The 8,596-nt window shown below is 36.6% G+C and overlaps 1 non-coding gene across 1 annotated transcript; it reads left to right on the forward strand.

Annotated features, from left to right (window-relative positions):
• Positions 1–303: 303 nt before the first annotated feature.
• LOC115939868 (U6 spliceosomal RNA) lies at positions 304–410 on the forward strand. Its single transcript, XR_004074642.1, has one exon. It is a non-coding gene; the product is annotated as a U6 spliceosomal RNA (small nuclear RNA).
• The last annotated feature ends 8,186 nt before the right edge of the window (positions 411–8,596 follow it).

The following is an 8,596-nucleotide window of genomic DNA, read 5'->3' on the forward strand; positions in this document are numbered from 1 at the left end:
CCTGGGTGGCTCAGATAGTTAAACGTCTGTCTTCGGCTCAGGTCATGATCCCAGGGTCCCGGGATCAAGTCCCGCATCAGGCTCCCTGCTAGGCCGGGAGCCTGCTTCTCCTTCTGCCTCTGCCTCTCTCTCTCTCTGTCTCTCTGACTCTCATGAATAAATAAATAAAAAACATTAAAAAAAAAAAAAAGAATAAAGCCCAGTAGGCCAATCTGGGGATCCAACAATGCCAAACCTCCAAAAATCTAATTATCACTTTATTATATTCACTGCTATCACAAGGCAATAAAAATAAAGCCAGCAGTGCTTGCTTTGTCAGCATATATACTAAAACTGAAATGATACAAAAAAGATTACTGTAACCTTCATGCAAGGATGACTTAGAAATTCTTAAAATGTTACATATTTTTCTTATTTTTTTCAAAAAGGAATTCAAGAAGGATGAACCGGGAACTAATGGATTAATTACATACAGGGGCTAAGTGGGAACAGAGTGGAAGGGATTGTGGAGAGGGTGATGACTCTTTTCTGAATATATATTTATATGTAGTTTTGACATTGACTGAATCATGTTGTTTTATGTACTCAAAAAAATAAAATTTAAAGCAGAAGGAAAATAAAATCTCAAGTAACAGAAACATTATAATGTAACTATATCCCAAATTAAAAAAAAAAAAAGCATAACTACATTGAAGGGGAAAAACAGAACTAACCTGAATAACTTTGGAACACAATACTTTGACTATATACCCTGAGTCTGAAGCCAAAAAAAAAAAAAAAAACTATAAACAAATAATAGAACTCTAGTTAGATGGTCTATTTTTGATGGTAGTATGAGTTTACAATTCTGAAACTACCTTTCATGTATTGTAGGACTAAGCAAATGATTAAATATTTAGAGGATTAAATAAGCTAGATTTCTTACTGCTGGAGAAGGGAGTTACAAATATGGAAAGAAGAAGGTTAGAATGAATTCCGTGGTGCTGAATTGCAATGAGAGTAGTTAGTATAAATTCATGAGTTTAAATGGATGGACGAATGGATGATAGATGATAGATGATAGATAGATGATTGATATAGATAGATAGATAGATAGATGATAGATAGATGATGATGATAGATGATAGATAGATAGATAGATAAAGAAAGGTGGATATAGCTATATTTATATTTTTTAGCCCTGCCTGTTGAGAACCCAGAAGGAAAGACACCAGCAGTAATGAACACATTCTAAATGCTGATCTTGGTTTTTAATATACCATCTCCCATTAAAAGGAACTGGCCTCATTGGAGATACAGCTGACTCTTTGTGTTGAGGCAGGAAAAGTAAAAAGTGAACCTGGAACATCTTGTAGTTTCAGAAAGTAAAACTGTACTTAAAAGAAAAATGATGGAGGTAAGCCAAAAAGGACATAGGTGCCAGTTTGAAGGGTTTCCACTCACTAAGTATGAAGTAAATTGAGTATTCAAATAATGGTAGTAACAGAATATGCATAGGATAAAAAGAAATCTATGAATCTATACTTCCATAAAAAACAAATGAATAGGTAAATTAACGGGAGAAGGAAACATGTTTCCTTATATTACAACTAGTAAATGGAGAGAAAATAACAGTTATAAAATTACCATTTGGCAATTATAGCTTGTCTAAATATAGCCCATTGTCCTTCAGAAAGCCTGATGAGGATAAACATCAAATTAGTGGCACCCAGATGGATAGGATAACAAGAGCTACTTGTTTAGCAGATAAATCAGCAGAGAATTGCTATGCGGTGCAGTACAAGAGCATCGCTTCTGTGGTGATCTCAGAAATATGGGCTTAAACTTCCATAACTGATACTTCTTCAGAACTTAATAACTTCTAATATGACATTGATTCCTTTGTCATTTTTTTTATCAGATTACCTGAATGTCTCAAATTCCCTTTGCTTCCATAGCACCCCAAAATCATAAATCATGTGTCTACTATATGGTAAGTGTTTACCATTTTCCTTTTGCCAGTATGCAGGCTCAACTCAAAATTATTAGTTTTGCCAGCTGGGAAAATAGAGCATTAGGCAATGGAGTTGATATGATGGCTGCACATTTCATGATGAATACTTGTCCTGCACAGGAAATATCTGCCATTTTCAAGAAAAAGCCATTTATAAACAACACTGAATCAGAATTCATTAAAGGAGTATTTGTAAGGGCAGTCCTGGACATACCTCCTGAGTTAGCTAAACAGTTATGTAATATTTCCCTTTTTCCGGAAGGATTAAGATTTACACAATGTTAAATTGTGATATGAGAAGCAAAAAGTAGGGTGACTTTGTAAGCAGTAGAATAAATGACAGAGAAATGATGAAAGTTGCCTAGAAGTAACAGAGACTGCACAATACCATGGCTGAAATTACAAAGGAGATTGTAAATGCCATATGGGCATAGCCAAAGAGTCATTTGCTACCATGGTAATGGAGATCACTAAACTTTAAAGCATTTACTGGCCTCACAAGGGCTATCTGTTCTCTGGCTAATACATTCTGCTGTTTCTGGTTAATGCTTCACGGCAAAAAGGGGGAGGAAATCTCTTTAAAAAGCTGATTGGGTTTCAAAGAATGAACAAATTAAGTCTGAGTTTTTATTTATTTAGCTTTGGCTAAGTCATATTTGAACCTGATTTACATGAAATTTTCTAAACTCTAATAATGGGATTTTATTTTTTCCGTAATAATTATTTTTGCTTTAAGGAATTAGCAGGGTGCTTTCATGCTATCACGCAGCTGTTATCTAGAAAGGGCATTGAACCGATGATTCTGTGCCAAAAAGAGATAGAACACTTTATGGTCAGCCCTTCTCTGGAGGAGCAGAATGATGAAAAGGAGGGACAATAAATCCTGACCTGACCACCCAGCCTGCTGACAGTAGTACAGAACTAATTGTTACTAAAGCAACTACTCAAGGTACCATGGTCCTGAAATGGGCAACTCACTTACACAACAACCACAACAAAACACTGTAGTAGGGAAATGAGTACTTCTTGTACACAATAACAAATCACTTTCTAGAAAATCCCAAAACGGGCAGCTCAATACTTATGCAGGGCCTAACTAACCTGATCAGCCCAAATAGCACAGCAAATAGCACAGATACTTTGATTTCCTGACATGGGATAGGTGCTGTATCTCTCCCCCAAGCCTTCACCCTAGAGCTGAGCTTTTGCATTGGATTAGATTCCGTGCTTAACTCTCCATTTGGTCCAAGAATCTTTAATTTTGTTCTTTAACATAATAAAGAAAATAGCTTTGTGGAAGCTAAAATCAAACTAAAAGAAACATTTGTAATATATATCAGCAAATCTGCAATTTGTTGTGATTTCTTTTTTATTGTAAATAAATATATATTTTTGTACTCAATTTTATGTTCATAATTTTTAATTATTTTTCTTAGAGGTAGTCTCTAAAACTGAATAAACTTCAGGTCTCAGAAAACCTGGAGCAGTTGGCTATAATTCTGGTACATCTGAAAGTGATGGTTTGATCGGGTGCCTGGGTGGCTCAGATGGTTAAGCATCTTCCTCCGGCTCAGGTCATAATCCCAGGGTCCTGGGATCGAGTCCCGCATTGGCTCCTGGCTCAGCGGGGAGTCTTCTTCTCCTCTCCCTCTGCCTCTCCCTCTGCTCATGCTCTCTCTCTCTTTGTCTCAAATGAATAAATAAAATATTAAAAAAATAGAAAATGATGGTTTGACATTGGTTTCCCATGGGTTCAAATATGGTGAGGATGTCTGGATTTATCTGTGAGAGCTTCCTCTGAGGACAACTTCTTAGAACTGAATAGATAATATCTAGTCACATTCAATTGCTTCCACTTTATAGTCCTAGGAAACTTACCTGGACAAATTAATATATATGCCCTCTTCTTTTTAAAGATTTATTTATTTATTTATTTATTTATTTATTTATTTATTTATTTTAGAGAGGGGGAGAGAGAGAGAGGGCATACACGCATGCAAGCTTGTGAGAGTGGGGTGAGGGGCAGAGGGAGAGGGAGAGAGAGAATCCCAAGCAGACTCCCTGCTGAGAGTGGAGCCTGACACAGGGCTTGATCCTAGGACAGCCATATCATGACCTGAGCTGAAATCAAGAGCTGGACTCTCAACTGACTGAGCCACCCAGGCACCCCTCTTTTTAAGAAAAAAATGTATACCTTAGTGTGCAGTCCCTTTTCATCTTGGCTACCAGACCTTCTCATAAAATGTAACTCTAATTAGTTTATCTCAAAGGTCTATTAATATTAATTCCTTTTATGCTACGTCTGTTTAACTTGAGTTATCTTATCTTATTTATATAATATTATAACCTATCAACCCATCTTCCTGAATGTTTGCAAAATTGAACTCCATAATAAATAAACATTCCTCCAAACCCAAAATAGAAGAAAGGAGTCACTAACTGTTCGGTTTTTATTTGCAGGTCAATATCAGAGTTACCTTGATAATTACCATACATCCATACATCTTTGATAAATACATCTTAATGCCTACTATACATCAATTACCAACAAGTGAAGAGAATATTGTCCTAGCATTAGTCAAGAGGTCAAGAGAACCTTCAGAAAGATATCCTTTTTAAAATCTATATCATCTGTAGAACACAACTTGGTGAGATTTGAACTATAACTTAACATTTCAACACAGAAAAAATCATCTTACATCTGAAAATCTTTTATCTGAATCCTAGGTGTGCCACTTAGGAAAACCATTTGATACCTGTATGTCTCCAGCTCTCCACTTGTAAAATGGGATGACAGTTCTCCTCTACCTACTAGTAAGGTTTCTGTGAAATTGTGATGCTGAAATATCTGAACAAGGGCTGAGCCAAGAGTGTAGTAGAGTTGACAATACATGGTTCCTCCTTATAATCTAGTGGGAAAGACAGAAATGTATAATGATAACTACCATGATGGAGGACTCTGCATAGTACAGTGGACTAATGTGTCTACATCTGCCTCTGGAATCTGTGAGGGTTAAGAGAAGTACCTTTGAGGGGAGACATGTAGTAAGAATTTAGCAGATCAAAAGGAAAGGCAGGGTATTCCAGGCAGAGGGAATCATTCTTGCAAAACATAGTGGTATGAGAATCTGTGACATGTTTGCAAAGTTATACACAGTTTGTAATTTGGGAAAGCATAAATGGAGAAAAGGTGAAGTAGAGCACAAATTAGGAAAGAAGAAGTAGAAGGTGATAGGAATGGATAGACAAGGTGAGATCATAAAGAACCAACGTTGCACACTATGCAATAGTTTGGATCCCACCAGTTGGGCCATGGGACACCACTCAAAGTTCTGGAGGAAGAAAGGAATACAGATTTGCTTATTAGAAAGACCATTCTGACCCCAGAGAGGAGACCAAATTAAAGAAAGCAAGATTAGAATTAGGAAATGGGATAATTTCTCTTCCAGATTTCCTAGCAGGTCTGATGACCACCTATCCTCTCTCCATGTATCAGGCAAAGTTTACTGCCAGATTCACCCCAACTCTTGCCTTCCAAGAACAGTACTGGCCCACTATTACTCTACCAGTGCTATGTATCTTCAATTATACCTTTCATCCCACTACAACATTAGGTTATAAGACAAACTAAACAAGTGTGACATAGGAAAAGGACATTGGTCTGATAAATTCACATATAACGATGATGGTATTAGTAGCTAACATTTACTGAGTGTAGCTAGGTGTGATATACTATGCTAAGTATTTTACATGCACCATCTACTTAATCTACAAAATAAATGTACAATTATAGTAATGATTATTGTCATGATTTTACAAAGGAGGGGGAAAGATTAGGGAAATTTCAAATCTGTCCAAGCTCACACACATAGTAAATATTTAAATTCAACCTCAAACCCAGGGTATCTGACACCAATACTCATACCCACCATCCCATATATGGGGCACAGAAATGACAAGATGGACATTGCCCCAAGTATTTTGGTATTAAAGAAAACAAGTCTATATCTGTTTTTTGGTTGATAAAGCCTGAGTGTCAAGGTAACATGCATTTTCTTCATTTTCCACCATTAACTGTGCAATTAGAAAAAAATTAGCAAAAATTTATTCATTTGCTAACTATGTTTATTCAAAACAAACATACTAGAAAACTGTATAGTGTGCTACAATCTCAAAAATGCTTTCTTTTGGGGCACTTGGCTGGCTCAGTCGGTAGAGTGAGACTCTAGATCTCAGGGTTGTGAGTTCAAGCCCCACATTGAGTATAGAGATTATTTAAAAACAAAAAAAAAATCTTTTAAAAAATGCTCTCTTTTGATAGTGTAAAACTGATCACTGAGTCACACTACCATGAAATTTTATCAACAAAAAAGTTGATAAAACTTTTTTTATCACTGGCTTAGCTAATGGAATGAGAGAAAGGAAATGTGACTGAAAACATCTAAAATTGTGAATACTCATGTTGATTTAGGTAAAGAATAAATGTTTCTTAGTATTTATTTATACGTCAATGGTTCCAAAATCAAGATCTTGGGATGTTTACAAAATTTTAGGCAAGAAGATAAGATCAATAAATGAGGAAAATGGGACTTTCAAAGAAAAGAGCATTTTTTCCAGCAGATTCTAATCCCTAGTTATCCCCTGTTTAGTTTAATATGAAAATGAAATTGCAGTCTCTAAGAATATACAAAGAGTAGTGGGTAGGATTCTAAGATGTTCATTCCATGATCCCCACTCTGAGTGTACATACCCTGTAAAATCCTCTCCCTTTGATTATGGGCTAGACTGTGATTATGATGGATTTTATTCCTTTGATTAAGTGACCTATTATGATAAAAATGAAGGGATTTTTCATATTAATTAAGATCACAAATTAGTTCATTTTGCATAAAAAAAAAAAAGATTATTCTGTATTGAAATAGCAGTGTGGGGCGCCTGGGCGGCTCAGTTGGTTGGGCAACTGCCTTCGGCTCAGGTCATGATCCTGGAGTCCCTGGATCGAGTCCTGCATCGGGCTCCCTGCTCGGCAGGGAGTCTGCTTCTCCCTCTGACCCTCCCCCCTCTCATGTGCTCTCTCTCATTCTCTCTCTCTCAAATAAATAAATAGAGTCTTAAAAAAAAAAAAAAAAGAAATAGCAATGTGATGGGACAGAAGGCAGCCACACTTGTGGTGAACATAGCATAATGTATAAACTTGTCAGATCAGTAAGTTGTACACCTGAAACTAATGTAACATTGTGTGAACTATACTCAAATTAAAAAGAAAGAAAGAAAAACAAAAAAGAGATTATCTTTGATGGGCCTGACCTAATCAGGTGAGCCCTTTTTAAGGGACTAAGACCTTCCAGAAGGAAGAGATTTAAAGCATAATAAACTCTCTTACTGGCTTTGAAGTGGTAAGCCATGAGGTCCTACAAGAGCCACATAGCTAGTACCTGAGACCATCCCTTAAGAACTGAGAATAGTTCCTGCCTAATAGCTAGTAAGAAACTGGGGACCTCAGTCCTACAGCTGCAAGGAACTGAGTTCAGCCAACAACAATGTGAGCATGGTAGAAGACTAGAGCCTCACACGGAACCAACCTCAGCCTGACCAACGCCTTGACTGCTGCCTTTCAAGTGCCTGAGCAAAAAATCCCAGCCACCATGTGCCCAGACTTTTGACATACAAAACTGTAAGATAATAGACAAAAATTATTTTAAGCCACTATGTTGTAGGAATTTGTTATACAGCAATAGAAAACTAATACACTAAGGCAGGGGTATAACCCACACATTCTAAACACATGAAAAACACTGGCCTCTGACACCAGTACCCAACAAAACACAGAACCAATTGCCCTCAGGTAATCCAGAGCAAACCATGCACATAGAAAAATATACATCTCTAAACAAATCTTACAGAATCTGAGATTTGCACTTTCACCAATGCAATAAAAAGACAATGCCTCAAGATTGAAATGATATGAGTAAACAGCAGAGGTGAAATATAAATCACTTCAACAGCTCTTATAGCAAATCTACCTCCTGCCACCAGAAGCATTACTCTTGTTTCTTTCTTACCTCAGATTTCTAAAGAATTAAGTCTCTGTCTCTAGAACTAGGTAAAGACTAGAACTCAAGCCTGCCTATTCTCTTTCCCTTTAGTCCTCAGACTTAATCCACTTGGACTTGTCACAAGTTTATAAGGACCTATTTTCCCAGCTTTTCTCATACTGCAATGTCTTAGTATTGAGAATGAGGAAATTGCATGGTCATTGGGTAACAGAGCCAGAAAAATTAGATCCTATTCAGCTTTCTATCCCTGGAGCCCGTATCTTCCTATCAACCATGTTTTTTTGTTTTTTTGTTTTTTAATGTTCAAAATCTATCAGTAAGAGGTGTTGAGAAATAGCAGGTTTGTTCTACCCTCACTCTTTCTCTCCCCCCAATACCACCTGTACTATACACACACACTTATTTAGATGATAATTTTGAGAAACAAGACTGAAGAAATGAAGTAATTATTTTCTAGTGGTATGAGAAATAGACTTATAGTCTGAATTTGGCCAATACAAAAATGTTCCATAACTAAAAATTTAGAAGGTAGTCCTTCAGCTACAAG

This window comes from Leptonychotes weddellii, chromosome 9 (assembly GCF_054177405.1).
Source record: "Leptonychotes weddellii isolate Sample4059 chromosome 9, ASM5417740v2, whole genome shotgun sequence".
NCBI lineage: Eukaryota > Metazoa > Chordata > Mammalia > Carnivora > Phocidae > Leptonychotes > Leptonychotes weddellii.